General features: G+C 48.6%; 1 long non-coding RNA gene across 1 annotated transcript in view; it reads right to left on the bottom strand.

The window, feature by feature from the left end:
- Positions 1-15,757, bottom strand: part of LOC108503278 — a 93,388-nt gene that overhangs the window by 39,553 nt on the left and 38,078 nt on the right. Inside the window, exon 3 of the long non-coding RNA XR_001876787.1 lies at positions 10,430-10,532. This is a non-coding gene — a long non-coding RNA (uncharacterized LOC108503278). The remainder of the gene's footprint in view (positions 1-10,429; positions 10,533-15,757) is intronic.

Raw genomic sequence — 15,757 nt, 5'->3', positions numbered from 1 at the left:
GAGGGAGGGGTGGGAGCTCTGGGGATGTCTGGAGCACGTTATTAATAGCACAACAATTGAGAAGCTGCAAGGAGCACAGCAGATTCCCTGCAGCTATTTTTAATGTCTTTCCAGGCATCCCCTTCACCGCCAGCAAAAAGACAAACTCGGTTTGCTTATTATCAGCAGGATCACACAGTGGAATCACAGTGACCTTCAGCTGCTCCAAGCCTTACCTGAACTGCAGCAGCAGCTCCTGAAGGTCCAGCACAGAGCACACCAGGACAAGGACTAAGGGGTTCGAGGTGTCTCTCAGCAGTTATTTAAGCCAAGCCCCTCCAGGCCCAGCTGAAGCTGCTGCTGAAGAACTTTCAGGGGTTATAACGTCCCCCAGCTGGGCTCTGCTCTTCCAGGCAGTGGGGGAGTGGGGGTTTGCTTAATGCCAACTAGGTGGGAGAAATAAAGAATCAGCCCAGCCCTCAGATCCTTCGAGGTTTTAGGCTAAAAAAGCCCCTGGACTGTACTTGGAGCACCTGAGGAACCTCCAAGGCAGCAGCAAAGCAGGTGCCAGCAGGACCAGGTTTAAATTGCATTTAAACACATGTGGGCTTATTAGAATCTAAAAGTCACCTGGAAACAGTCAGAAATAAGTTAATTTTCACAAGACACAGGGCCATTGAAACTGCCTGAGAGTCCTGCACGTCTGACTCCCTCAGGGATGGCCCTGCATTCCCAGGCAGGCACTGCCACGTCCTTGCTGCTCCTGGGCTGTTCCCAGGTGCATCCCAGGAGAGGCAGTGCCAGGGCAGCAGGGGATGCCCCTGGCTGGGCTGGTGGACACTCCCCCTGCAGAGCTGCCTCGCAGAGGCTCAGACAGGTCTCAGAACTAAATCCATAATCCCTTTTGCTACGGACTGGGGCAGTGCCAGTGCCAGCTGGGACATTGCCCAGGGGGTGTCTGGGGACAAACACAGACATGTGCAGTGTCACTGACCACGGGGCACCTCACCTGTCCAGCACAGGGACACCCTCAGTGCCTCTCAGCCTGAGGGGACGTTGGGGCAGGAGGTGGGGCTGGTTCCTCAGGAACATGGACACTGCCTGGCTGGAGAGCACGAGCTGGGCCAGGCTTCCAGCAGACTGCTGGCACTTAATTCCATGCTAAAAGGACACCCTGGCACGTGCACAGGGCATTCCACCCCATCACCACGGGCACGGGATGTGTGCAGGTGTGGCAGTGTGTCCGTGGGGATGGCAAGGTGAGCCTGGATAACATCCACATCAGAGATGCTCTCGCTCATGATGGGGAAGTGTTTAATGACCCGTCACAGAATCATTTCTTGGAAAACTCTGAAGCATCAAATAGCCCATTCGGAGCTGCACAGCAAGAGCTGCGAGGCTTTATTTATTCCCTAAAAGGGAGGGGGGAGGTTAATGGGCTGGTAATCTTTCAAGCCTTTTGTTTAAAGGACAGAATATGAGAGATATTTTGCAGCTCTCCAATAATCATGGTTATTAACCACCCCATAAAGGACAGTGATATAAAATCCATGATTGCCCACGATGCTTTCCTCTGGAGCAGAACTCAGGAGATGAACTCAGCTCTGTTCCAGCCCTGCCAGTGGAGTGTATATTTTAATTAAGCCCAGTGCCACGTTGTGCCTGATGAAAGGAGCCTGCAAAGCAACCTTGAGCAAATGTCCTGGTCCTTGGGAAGCTGGGACAGGCTGTCATGGAGGGAGCCACTGGACTGCCTGAGGAGTCACTGGAACTTTATTAGAATGCAAGTTTTACATCCTAAAATAAGGACAAAAGAAACGTTCTGCTGGATCATTCCAGTGGCCCTCCCAGCACATTGTCCTGCCTTTGACAGTGGTGACAGGAGAGGCTGTTTTAGGGCAGCACATGAGCCAGGCCCTTTATGAGAGACTCATGGAATTACTGAGGTTGGAAGCAATTCCATCGAGTCCAGGTGTTGCCCCAGCACAGCCACGCCCAGCACTGACCCCTGTCCCCAAGTGCCACATCCACACGTGCTTTGAACACCCCCAGGAATGGGGACTCCACCACCTCCTGACACACAAACCAACTCTCCAGATCATTAAATCAACAAGCCCCCCAAGCCCCCAAGAGTATTTTGCTTTGAATCAAACCAAACTCGGGATAAACCAAATGAATGGAATTTAGAGCTTGCTGGGTAAAAAATCCCATTTACTTGAAAAGATGCTTTCAAAGCATGACCCTCCCCAGCCACCCTGGCTGTGCCTCACCCCAGGCACTGTCCCTGTCATGGGTTTTCATGGTTGGTTCCCAGTGAAAGGGAATGGATATGCCATATTTGATATTCCTGAAGACATAGATATTCAAGGAAAAATTGTTGTAACAACAACTTATAACTCAGCAAAGAGACCCGGGGTCAAGGAAGCAACACAAAAATGCAATAAAACAGAGTGAGAATTAAATTACTGAAAGCAATTTCTACATCTCAAGAACTGATGTAATGACAAAATCATAGGCATGCACCAATATTACACGGAAGTTAAGGCTCTGATAATACATCTTCATCTTTAATTTCTCTTAGATTTACTCATCTAAATGAGTAAATGCTTGGAATTTGGCCCAGATCAGAATTTCAAGCCAAGAAAACCTCAGGCTGTGCAGATCAGTGGCTCTCAGCTGTGCATTTTGCATCCTCGAGGAGACCTGGAGGTTGGGAAAGATGAGAACACCCTGAAATTCCTTCCAGCCTTTGTTACCACCCAGCCTCCAGAAGCAGAGAAGGTAGGGGGTGAACTCTAAGGAGAAAACAGACTTAAAATTGGGTTTGGGGCTTCAAGAAGAAAGAGTGGACGAGCTGGTTTTATTGGGTTTTATTGGGTAATATCTGAAAGCCTGCAGGGCTGTAGGGCTAAAATATGTGCTGCTCCTTTCCTTGACAAATGGCTCATATTTTCTTCTGCGTTGAGTTTCTGCCAACAGTTCCTGTACCAGAGGGTTAAACTTCAAAACAAAGAGCTGGGAAAAATGGTTTTCTGGTGGTTCCTTGAAGACCTATAAAACATGGGCCAAACTCTACCCATGAATCAAGTTCTTGAGCACTTTGTTCCTCTGAAAATTCATGTAATATCTGCACCAAAACTGGGCTTAAAAACAGCCCAGGGAGCCATGGCTATCATTTGATAACTGTTGATAAGCCTTTTATCCCAGCAGGCATTTAGAGGATCAAGAGTAAAATGGGTTCCTGAGGATGTTAGTCTGAACCCTGACCCAAAACCTCACCTCAGCCCCGAGGAGAGCCCAGTGATTTACAGCTCACATAATACTCAGTGCAAGCCTTTTGTCTTTGAAGAGATTTAATCTTAACTGAAGGTTCCATGGAACTGCTGCCTGAGCCTGGAGCTGTGCTGAGCACATCGTCCCCCACAGCCACCCCCCAGAACAAGTGTGCCCCACATGGGAGCCACCCCTTGCAGAAACTCCCAAATGAATCCCTGTGGCCCTGGAAGGAAGCCCAGTGAACATCACCCATCCACACGGGATCTCTCCAGAATGAAATGCATGGAAGTCACAGATGACTCTTCAACAAATGCTTTTGTGGTATTTTTATAACCTGCATCTCGAGTGCCTTTCTAGTGCATCATCCCATGTGGAATGAAGGAGTACCAGACAAGGATGTAACATTGGAACAGATGCTTCTGCCACCCAAATGAATAATTTCAACGTTAATTCCAAAATTTTCCGAGCAGTCAGATGCCAACACGCAGGGGATTGTCAGCCAAGGGAAGAGAAATGTAACGTGTGCAGGTAAAGGCAGATTTGTTTTTCATGAGCACCACAGGCTAAACCGAGTTCCTACAGGTCTGATCTGTAGCAGGCATTTCTCATTACAGGCATGTTGGAGGTTCTATGTCATGCACAGATTTTGACATTTAAAGCTAATTCATGTAAATGCCATTTGGTGCCTTAACCAAAGTAATCTGAGTTCAAATTCAGTAACCAAACCTTTTTAATCAGATGCTGAGAGCTAAATAGATAATCAAGTGTCATAGCTGAGTTGACTCAGAGGGATGTGAAACCATGAAGGATGGAGCCCCTGCAGCCAAGCTGGTGCCTCTCGGAGGAGTTCCCCTGGCTGAGCTGGAAATCTCTCAGCCAATACATCCAGGAAGGCCAGGACTGATCCCCTTCCAGACTTCCAGACGGCTGCTTCTGCCTCACTCTGATTTCCAAGGAGATTATCACACTCAGATTTCCCTGCACTCATCTCCTGTTCATTCCCCAGATCAGATAAACAGCCCAGACAGCGATCCAGGGAACGGATGTGCTGCTTCCAAAGGATGCAATCTTTCCTCTCCTTCTCACCCTTTCCCAGACAAGTACAAACTATTAATTGCCCTTTATCCCAGTAGAAATTCAGGGAATGAAGTACTGCCAGGTGCTTCAATGTGCTCACGTTGGACCCCATGGAGAAAGGATTCATTCAACTAAAGGGATGAATTTTGGTTGCATTGGTGGTGTCTTGGCCAAAGGTGCAGCCCTTCCATTGCCATCCCAGCTGCTTCCCCCCAGTGCCAGCTTTCCTCATCCCAGCAAACTGGCACTCTGAGGAATGGCCCAAGTGCCAGGGAAGAGCGTGAAGCACAAGGACACTCCCTGTCCTTGGGGTTTGATGGGATCAGAACTACAAACCTGCTTTTGATTACTGGCTGCTGTCAGTCAACGACAGCCCCAATTATAATGAACCAAAGACAGCACGTGGCCACCAATAAAAATTACAAGGATTGATTTTTACACACCAGCACAGCAATAACTGCAATACACAGCTCCTGTTCAAGGAGACCTTATTAACCAGGCAGTCTATGCAGCACTAAAACATGAAATTGCACTGAACAGGAATGTAATCCCCACGGACCTTCTCCTTCCCCACAAAATTCTAGTTCAACATCGATTTTTTATGTTGAACAAACACATCATGAGGCTGAAATGAGATAGGTGGATTCATTTTGAGCCTTTTTCTGCTAAAAAAAAATGTCTAGGAACAAGGTGAGAGAGCCCTGTAATTACTGCTGCGGGATTCATTTCATTCATTTGCAGTGCAGCTCCCTCCTGACCTTCCCTCAACATCAGCGTTCACAGACACCCCGGGGATGGGCTTTGGTTGCTCCATCTCTGATGGGGCAGCAAGTTTCAGCACCAGCACAAACTGGAACCTGAGAACCTGCATTCTTCCTTCCTGGTGTTCCCTGTGAGCCACCACGAGCACGTGAGGACGTGGTTGTGCTCAGCACCTCTTGCTTCCCACCTCTCCTCACCATCACACCGTCATCACGGCACAGGGAACAGCTCTTGGGACAGTGGGAGCTGCACGAAGAAACAGGCCCTGGTTTCCAGCCCCAAAATCCTGGGCAAAAGCTGTAACACCACGTTTGGCAGCAGTTTTACCCAGTCCTGCTGCAGCACCGAGGACGTGCCGAGCGATGGAACCTCACAGGCTCTGCTGAGGAGGGAGGAGGAGACACCTCTGGGAGGGTGAGCAGAGCTGGTTCTCAGTGACAACAAAATGCACTCGGTCCCCCTCACTGCTTGGCACCTATTTGGGTTTAAAACTGCCCAGAGAGCAGCAGCTACTGAGGAAGAAGAAGGGGAGAGTGAGGCCCAAGCAGTGCCGTGTCCCAGCACTGCAGCTCCAGCTGCTGCACATCTTCCCCCACCAGCAGCAACCACAGACTGATTTCAGAGACAGGTCCCCAGGCTTTTGTTATTATGTTTTATACTCCAGTGAGTAAATGCATCAGGAAAAAAAAAAGCAGCAAGTCCTAGAAAGCACCAGCCATTTCTAAGCTGAGGAGGGCAACGCATTGAGCTCTGTGAGAACTGGAACACGAGCAGTGAGAAAAGGGCCCAGGGACAAAGCACAGAGGAGCTGGTGGCCCTGCAGCAGCCTCAGAGTCCCTGAAGGGTCATCCTGCTGGATCAGACACTGGCTGGGTTTCAAACCATGTTTACAGTTCCCATTACTGCAAATTCTAGAGCAGGCAAAGCCTTGTTATTATTCCTGCCCAAACACCCCCCCAGCTCCTGATCAACTGGCTGCCAGTTGGACCAACAGAACCAGCTGGGGAGGAAACACTGCCAGGACGTGGCTCTCGCCCGCCCAGCCACATTTCCACCACTGACCAGGACACAAATGGTCCCATCCTGCCCATCCTGCCTGGACCAGTCCCAGCAGAGCCATCTCCACAGGCTCAGAGGGTGCTCGTGGGCACAGTCAGGGGGGTTTCCACCTCTCAAGAAAACCACCTGCAGAATTCAGCCAGGCCATGGATCCCTCAGACCACACATCCCTCTGTTCCAAAGTGAACAGGCTTTACTCTAAGTAGAGCAATCCTTTCGTTTGTCATTGAAGTGGAGTTTTAAAATGTCTCTCTTGTAAATGTGCCAAAAATAAGGGCATAATTTATTCATTTTCTCTATATGCATTTTGTTCCCAGTTATCTTCCCGACTATTTGACTGCTGTGAAAAGGTAAAAAAAGGGAAAAAAAAAAAAAGGCAACTCTAAAGGTTAAAACTTTGAGCCAATTTCAACTTCAACATACATTAGAGCAGTGCATTTTTCATTCATTCCTCCTGGTGACATTTCAAGCTTTGTTACAAATCAATCAGCATTTCCAAAAGCATTTGGAGAAGCAGGAAACTATCGTGGCTACAAATCCTACAACATCTATTATTCTTGCTGTTTCACTCATTGTGATGAAAAACATTTCAAAGGTTATTTTAAAAGGAGCAAAGATTTGTTTGAAGTTTCAGGACAGACAAAGGATTTCTGTGCAATGTTTCACAGCACAATAAACTTTAGCAATATACACAGAATTTATTTCATCATGAATTTGGTCAAGCATTCAAAAGGCTGGAGCCTGGAAGAGATGGAAGAGATACATATAACAGCAGGAATATAACAGGGGAATAGGTAAGGTGCCTAAGATGTCCTTCCCAAGGAATGTCAGGACTATGAAGTATTATATGTGAGTTAAACAAACACACAATGCCTTCCAAACCTTCCTGCAGGGCCAGAGAGCAGCATTTCTAACAAGATACTGCAGGTATTTTTCTTCCAGCCAATCATGCCTGCTGATTCCATAGAATCCCAGCATCATCAAGGTTGGAAAAGACCTTTGAGATCCTCAAGTCCAACCTTCACCTGAGTACCCCTATGCCCACTAAACCACGTCCCCAAGTGTTGTTGGAACACCTCCAGGGATGGTGACTCCACCACCACCCTGGGCAGCCTGTGCCAAAGCTCAACCACTCTTCCAGTGGAGATATTTTTCCTGATACCCAACCTGGCACAACTGTAACACAAATTCATTTTAGTGCCCAAGGAAGGAGCTCTTCCATGTGGACAGCCCAGCAGTGCTGTGTCAGGGGTGCTCTCCTTGAAATCACACACTGACATCCGCTTTACCTTTCCAGGGAGACCAGGAGCAGTGTCCTCTGGGATGGGACACAGGGAAGGGTTAGGGCGAGGCTTAGGCTGGTTCAGTGTGAAGCTGGACAGTGCTCAGAGAGCAGAGCTCCCTCGGGCTGTCCCTGCTCACCCCACAGGAGCACATCGTGTGCAGGGGAGGGACCAGCCCTCCCTCCCCGTGCCCCCTTGTCTCCCTCAGCACATCGGCCACCCCTTCCCTGCTCCCCTGTCCCACCCCTCCATCCCAGCAGGAGCAGCCCCTGTGCAGCCGGAGGAGGCTGAGCCAGGCAGGGATGAGCTGGGATAGAGGGTTATCCTGATGTGCACAGCTGGGATAGAGGGATATCCTGATGTGCACAGCTGGGATAGAGGGATATCCTGATGTGCACAGCCGGGCTGCCCAGGGTGTTATCCCAGACCTCACTGCTCCTCTTTGATTGGGAACCTCACAGGGATCAACCACCACTCAAGCTCAGGGAGGGCCCCATGCCCAGGAGATGATAAGAAGGACAAAGAATCCTCAAACCTGCACAAGGCCAGCCTGGCAAAGCCAGGCTTAGTACTACCTTCCCACCAGGGACCTGCCAGGGCTGATGCCAGCTGGGCAGGGCAAACCCAACAGTCCCAGAGAATGGGCAGAGCCCTTCCCAAAGTGACATATCTCCTGGTTTCCCATCTCAATGCAAGCAGAGACCAGCTGGAATCACGTCGTGCCCAGACTGGCCAGCGGGGCACTGGGAGGAGGATGGAGGTGCCACATGATGGGTAATTCCCAGCTCTCAGCCTGTCATTCCTGGTTCCCATCACTCCAAAGGAGGAGGAATATATGGGCCTCTGAGTGACACTGTTCTCTGTCTGGGCTCACAGAGTGTGGAGTCTGGGGAGCACCAGGGAGGAGCCAGAGAAGAGCCTTTCCATGAGTGATAAGCAGCCCTTCCTCATCTCCCATTTCTGCCTTGCTTCCCAACCCTTGGGAAGAGCTTGGACAGAGCTTCCCTCAGCCTACAGAGGGTGATGGATAATGAGGCATGAAGTGACATGGAGTCACACACAAGGATGCTTTACGTTGGAAAATGGGAATGCTGTATATTACTGTCTGTGGTCTCCCTAACCCTGGGGCAGCTCCTGCAACCACTGCCCTGGGAATGCTTTTAACACACTCCATGAGGGAGGAATGCAGAGATATTGCTGTGGAAATCAAAAGGGTCCAGTTCTGCTTTAAGCTTTCTTTAACCTGTCCAAATGGATGCTCTCATGTCCCAGGCTGTCTTTTCCCCTTATCCAAACACAAATGAGAAAGAAATTCTACCCTGCACCTTGAGACTCAACAGGAGGGTTTCCCTGACCCTTCTGGCTCTTCAGTCTCTGTGTAAATCATCCTAAATCAATTCTAATTCCATTTCCCTTTGCAGGTTTCATTCATGCAGTAAACGATAGACTAAAACTTGCCATCAAACTTTGTTAAATCACACTTTACAAACTCAAATTAAATCCCCTTTTGCCAATACCTTTGTCAGGGATTCTTTAAGGGACCTAAATCACTCATCTGTGACACAAGGCAGAGCTGGAGCAGCTCCACCACCATCAAAGGGTAAAATAATAATAATTCATTGTTAGGACAAAAGCAGATTCTAAGTCTCTTTGCTAGGAGTGGACCCAAATTTAAAAACCCTGCACAGATGCCTCTAGCAGGTTCCTGCTTGTCTTCATGGTTTCATCAGAGCTATTTCTGTTCCAGGATGTTATGCACGTAATAATTTTTTCATTAGGTAGGAAACAGCTTTTATTTGATCAATTTACCCTATTTTTCTGTTCATGGATTTAGTGAGAGGTTTATCATTTCCCTGGCTTTACTAGAAATTACCTGCCAGATATAATTGCAGTAAATAAAACTTGCTCCGGAGCTCAGGCTCGTGCGGCTCGAAACAAATGCCTGCAATTACTGCATTTGTGGAGCATGAGCTCAGGAGAGCAGGAACACAGGCAAGGAAATTAGTCTGGGGTCTTAAAAAGCACCTCAGGATTGTAAGTGCCTGTTCCCTGGCAGCTGGTCACCAGTTCCCTGAGGACATTTGGATAAATGCTGCCTTACTGCCCTGGAGAGGAGGCAGCGGCCGTGGGGTGCAGGGGCATCTCCGTGTCCTGTGCCTCCTCCCTGCAGATCCCAGGCTGCTGCTGGGAGCAGGGATGTCATTCCCAGGGCTCTGTGAAGTCCTGGCAGCTGCTCAATTGCTCGATGCCCCTCCATCCTTCCCCCACACAGCAAAGCTCTGCTGCTTCCCCTCAATTCACTGTTTTCTGTAACAGCTCCAGCTGTCACTGACACACGTTGATAGCTCAGAGCCTTCTCCTGCAGGTGCCTTTGCCACTTGTTGACAGCTCTGGCTCAGACACACAGGCCAGAAAAATATTCCAGTTGTGCACAAACCTTGTGTGTGACCAGAGCCTCCCTGGCATCCAGAAATCACGGGAGCAAGTTGGATTTGTGCTTTCAGCCTTTGCTTTCCCTTGGGACCCCGAGCCTGGCTCTGGTGCATGGGGGCAGGAGGGGACAACCAGGAATTTTTGCTTATTAAGAAAAAGGTTTATTTTGGTAACGTGCCCCTACATTTCTCTCAGCACTGTACAGTGAAATGCACACACAAGGAGGGCAATTTCCTACAAGTGGTGGTCTGCAATTAAACAAAAAATCCCCTTTAGTGTTATTTCTAATTAACACTGCTTTTAGATGCTGAGCAGAATGACTGGGAAATCCTGTGTGCTCTTTATTGGCTTCCTAAAGCAAAAGCCTCCAAATCCATCCCCCAGCAAGCCCCAGCTCTGAGGTTACATATCCCTGCACTCACATTGCAATAATCCCTTTCACATTAAAAAATAATGAGCTTCATCTCATTTGCAGATTCTTAAAAGCACCGAGTCCTGTGGTCACTAGGCAATCTGAATGCACATCTCATAAATAGTAAATGAAAACAGAGCTCTCTTACCTTCCCCCAGAAGCAGGGCTGAAAGCTGGGCAGTCCCACAGGGAAATAGATTCCTTTCAGGAAGCTTTCATTCCAGAATGGCTGCAAATCCTGCCCAGGGAAGCTTGTTTGGGGAAAGACAGAGGATTACACCAGACATTTCAAATGTTTGTTCCACTATTCCCATCTTGATAAACCTCTATATAAATGTAATTCTTTCTTGTACTGGAGCAGTTCCAGAGCTCTTGGTAAAACCCAAATCAGTCATTTTTATGGGGAACCTGCACAAGTGCCTGTTTCACCAAAGAGCAAATTTGGGAAGCATCTCCAGCTCAGCAGAACAGAGCAGCTCGCTGGAATGGGAGCCTCAAGGCAGCTGCAACCAGAGAAATGAGATCTGTAATACAAAGCTTGGCCAAAAAAATAGTCTTCTCTGTTTTCCCCCTTTCTTCCTAATATACTTGTTCACTTCTTTTGTAATAAAACCTCCCCAGAACACGCAGTCCCTCATTATGGATGTGTGTGTTCTGCCAAAGCTGTGGTCCAAGGATGAGGTTACTGCAATAATGTGCTCAAGACATCAAGAATAAATCTATTACTTGATTTTTAAAAAAGAAAACCAACAAACCACAACTCTAAAGAAAGGCCTTTAGAATTTAAAAGATATGAAACCAATTAGATTTTATAGGAGCAGGATCTATAGAAGGTGCTCTTGCAGGCATCTGATCACTGCTTAGCGAGGGAGATAATGCTCTCTTAAGTTCTAGTAAATGCTTTAAAAATGCACAGGAAACTCAGATTTTTCACTGATATTTTCCTCTTCTGCTGGATTTACCCTCAGCCTGTGCTCTGACATTCCTCACAGGAGTGTCCAGGAGGCCACTGGTGTCCTTGTGTGGATTCCCAGATCAAAGAGTTTGGGTGTAGGGCTCGGCTGGAATTTGACCCAAGTACCTGGTACTCAGTGGTCCTCCTGGGATGATGGACATTCCCCCACAGCACAGCACATAAATACAGAGGTGGCCTTGCCCAGCAGCCTCTCCTCTGGGGTTGGAAGGTTCCCATGAGGAAGGCACAGCCAGTGTAGCAGGAGGCAGCTCTGCTCATCCATCCCCAAGAGCACCACCAGCAGGTTTCCACAGAACCAGCTTGGACCTACAAACCTCTAAATGTATTGTGAAGATTAACAGGCTTGAGTGATCAACCAGTCCTGGATTGGGGACTCAAAACCTTTGGGTTCAGCTCTCAGCCCTGCCACAAAGTTCTTATCTGAAGGTGGACAAATACAGCTCAGCTCCAGAGGGGTTTGTTCTCCATAGACCAGTCTGGAGAAGCTGTGGCTGCCCCATCCCTGGAAGTGTCCAAGGCCAGGTTGGAGCAACCTGGGCCAGTGGAAGGTGTCCCTGCCCATGGCAGGGGGTGGGGCTGGATGGACTTTAAGGTCCCTTCCAGCCCAAACCATTCTGTGATCCAATATCCCAACCTCTGCCAGTGATGAGCACAGTGGGATGCTGAAATGCAACATGGAGTGCAAACTGTCTGTATCCCTTTGAATCAAACTCCCAGCAGTGCAGGAGCTGGAGGGGCTGTAGGAAATCCAGGAGTCATGGCTGGCAGGGGGCAGAGGGAGATCCAGGGCTGTTGCAGCAGTGGGGGTTCAGGGGCTCCTCTGCTCTGGGATTCAGCATCCCAGCTCCTCAGCTCTGCTCTCTGCATTCACCCCTGGAACATTATCTAAAAGCAGCACATTCCCTTTGATTGAATTTACCGTATGGAAAAATACCTTCTGAGAGTCGCAGCTGTTTCTACAGAATACTCATATTTATTTAGTAAAATAATTGGAAAACTGCTCGTTGTTTAGGTACAAAGTCATTTCCTAAGGCCCATGTTTTTAAATCAGATAGAACAGCCTGAGAACCTGTCACTCTCCCACAATTTCTCCTGAATGTCAGGAACAGCACAGAAATGAGCCATTGTTTTAAATTATTCTGGCTGAAAGAACCCGTATTTTTGTTGTCAAAACCCTGAACTGGCTCTGCCCCGATGCTCCATGTGTTCTCTTGCCCCAGATTAACAGATCAGATAAATTCTAATTTATCCAGGTGGGGTTGTGCCCCCACAGCTGCCCCTTTGGAAGAGCTGGGCTCCAGCCTGGGAGCTCTGGCAGAGCTGCCAGGAAATCACAGGGAGCGTTAACAGGACGAGAGAAGAAGAGGGGACTCGGAGGCTTTGTCCTCGTGGTTAATGACTCGGGGAGGAGGCTGTGCTCACATTAATTGGCTCCAACCTGCAGCCCTGAACTGCAGAAACAGCAACCAACCCCTCGGCTTCTGCAGGAGGAGGTGGGGGCAGCAGGGGTGGGGTCACTCCATGCCAGGGTCCTGCATGGACAGGATGGACATGGGGAATGCTGGGGGGGTGTGCAAGGACAGGCTGTCCCACTGCTGGGCCAGGAGGCACCAGGGTGAGCAAAGATCAGGCCTCGTTGCACTTCTATTTCCAGGACAATAAAACTTCTGATTCCAACAGGAATTGTGTTCCACTCAGCATGTCGGAAGAGCCATCAGTCCAATCTCCTCCCTGGAGAGCAGGAGAATCATGGAATCATAAAATCCCACAATTGAAGGGACCTCAAAGCCCATCCAGTGCCACCCCCTGTCATGGGCAGGGACACCTTCCACTAGCCCAGGTTGCTCCAACCTGGCCTTGGACACTTGCAGGGATGGGGCAGCCACAGCTCCTCTGGGCAACAAGAGAGAAACACGATTTTTGATCTTTTTGATTGAACACTTTCTAATCCAAAGGATTGGGGGTGCCCCTGATGCCACCCTGAATCGCTTTGGGAGGGAACTGTTGCTGCTGCTGCTCACGTAAATCCCTCACACACAGCTCTGCTCTCACAGCCACGTGCATCCTCAAACATTCCCTTGCAAAATACATGTAAGGAAAAGAAATTCCCATGAACCGCCCCCTTCCCAAACCCCTGGCACGTGAGGGTGTCCCGCTGTCCCCAGCACTGCCCCGAGCCCTCCTCGAGCACTTCAACTGCAGCCACTGTCACCCTGGTACAGACACCTCCAACTGCGCCCTGACCAGCCACATTCCAGGGCTCCAGGAGGCAGCTCAGCTGATTAAATTTGTACTACAGCCTGGAGGAGGCTTTAATGGGAAGATCAGGGAAGCAATCACGCACCTGGATATTTCTAGATGCCCTCCGGACATTCCAGCTCAATCCCACTGCCTAAGCGTGTTTGCAGTGTTTATGCAGGGAAGAAATAATGCAAAGGAAATTAAAAATTAAAGGTGTGAGATCGCGTGTTTTTCGCCATGAAGCACACAACTCAGTTTTTACAACCCACTTGGGTGGTACCTGCTCTTCATATCAACTAGTCCAGCTCAACTTTCCTGGCTAGCTCCAATTATCAGGGAGAATGGTTGGAAAGGACCTTAAAGACCACTTCATCCCAACCTCCCTGCCAGGAGCAGGGACATCTTCCACTACACTGCTTAGAAGATTAGTCACTGATATCAAGGCAGCACATCCCACAAGGTTATCCCAAATGTGTAGAACACGGGGCTGAGTATTGATAATTTATTTTTATTTATGTAGGACACGGCACTAACACTGACATTTCTAATGTGTTTGGAGCATTACACAAACAGAAGGATTCTTGCCTGCTTAGCATTACACATTATGCATCTGTCCTACACTGTGCCAGCTTTCCCTGCCGCTGGATTTTCACAGTGGTAGGAAATAACAGGGATAAAGGGATTAAAAAGCAATGATTTCCAGTAAAGCCTTATAGGACATGTCTGCTATGATCTCAGCTTACTTGTCTCCTCTACACCAGTAAAACACTCTCGTAGTAGACAGATTTATGGATTAAATGCAGATGAGTGTGTAAAATAAATATTTTGCTTATAGCCTCTACACACTTTCCAACATTCCCTGTGACTATAATGGCTTCTGAAGGCTCTTTCCAATGGGGTGATTTGCAGTTCAGAAGTTAAAGTCAGGGCCCTCCTCTGGCTCCGGTGCCAGCGAAAGGTCAGGATTGGAGTGCAGTGTTTAGCAATTCCAAATAATTGTATCCAGACTTCAAACATGCCATGCTTTGTCACAGCTGCCACTTAAGGTAAAATTGAATTTAAATTATGTTTATCTTTGTATTAATAGAGCTACAGTTCAGGCTAAAGCCACGAGGAACCCAGTTCTCAGAGCGGTCTCTGCTTCCTCCCAGGGAGGAAGAGCACAGGGACTAAGGGCACTGAGGGCACTGAGGGCACTGAGGGCACTGAGGGCACTGAGGGCATTGAGGGTCTACAACCACAACAGGTAGGGGAGGGAAGTTCAAAGGCTGTGAGCCCTCGTTTACAGAGGAGGAGCAGTTCAGCAGCTCAGCCAAGGCCATGCCTGTGTCTGTAACAGACCCAGGGACTGAACCAACACCCCTGAATCACAACTGCAGAGAAAAACCCCAAGTGACTCCTGGTACAGCTCCCTGTGCTCACCCTTGGCCCAGGTGCCCGTTCCAGGAGCACAGGACCCCAGACACTGCTTTGCCTGGCACAGGGGGCAGCCAGGTGTGACCCCAGGAAATCCAGAACTGCCACCCATCCCTACACGCACGGGAGAAGCTTAAAATGAACATTATTTCCATTAAAAACAGAACTGTCACTACACTGCTACAAAACAATGCTGCCCAGCCCCCAGCACATGCACACACAATATATTCATTAATATAGTGTAGAGTTCCCCAAATTCCCACTGTATCCATTGACCTTGAGCACAGGATTTTTGTTGTGGATCGCTGATCCCTGGAGTAAAATGGATTTCCAGCAGCCTCAGATCCTTCCCCACATGTGGGGAGGGTGAAGTGACCTCCTTTACCTCCTTTACCTGCTTTACCTGCTTTACCTTCAGGCTGCTTTTCCCTGAACACAAACCTTTGACCTTCACGCTGCTCTTTCCTGGACACAAACCTTTGTCTCAGAGGTAGAATGAAAGCAATAAAGGATGGGTTTGGTGTGTTTGTTGTTTTTGCTAAACATGCCCCTATGCAGCAAACATCCAGCCAAAATTTTAAATATGTACGTTTACATGCTGTGCAGTAATTTCATTTATTTCATATGGAATCAGGAAAAAAATCCTCAAACTGCAATCCTTGAGATGCTCTATTCTAATACACAGAATTATTGAGTAAAAAGATCTTCGTCTGAGCAAGGAACATTCCACTGGGGATTCCTCTCTAACAGAGCAGGCCTGTAGAGCTACAGATGTCAACTCAATTCCTCCCCAGGTCCAGGAGCTCTGAAGTTAATTTCACACCAAGAAGGTTTCAACAAGCA

The sequence above is a fragment of the Lepidothrix coronata genome, unplaced genomic scaffold (genome assembly GCF_001604755.1).
Source record: "Lepidothrix coronata isolate B3197 unplaced genomic scaffold, Lepidothrix_coronata-1.0 Scaffold134, whole genome shotgun sequence".
Lineage (NCBI taxonomy): Eukaryota > Metazoa > Chordata > Aves > Passeriformes > Pipridae > Lepidothrix > Lepidothrix coronata.
This window is presented reverse-complemented; position numbering and strand designations above follow the sequence as displayed.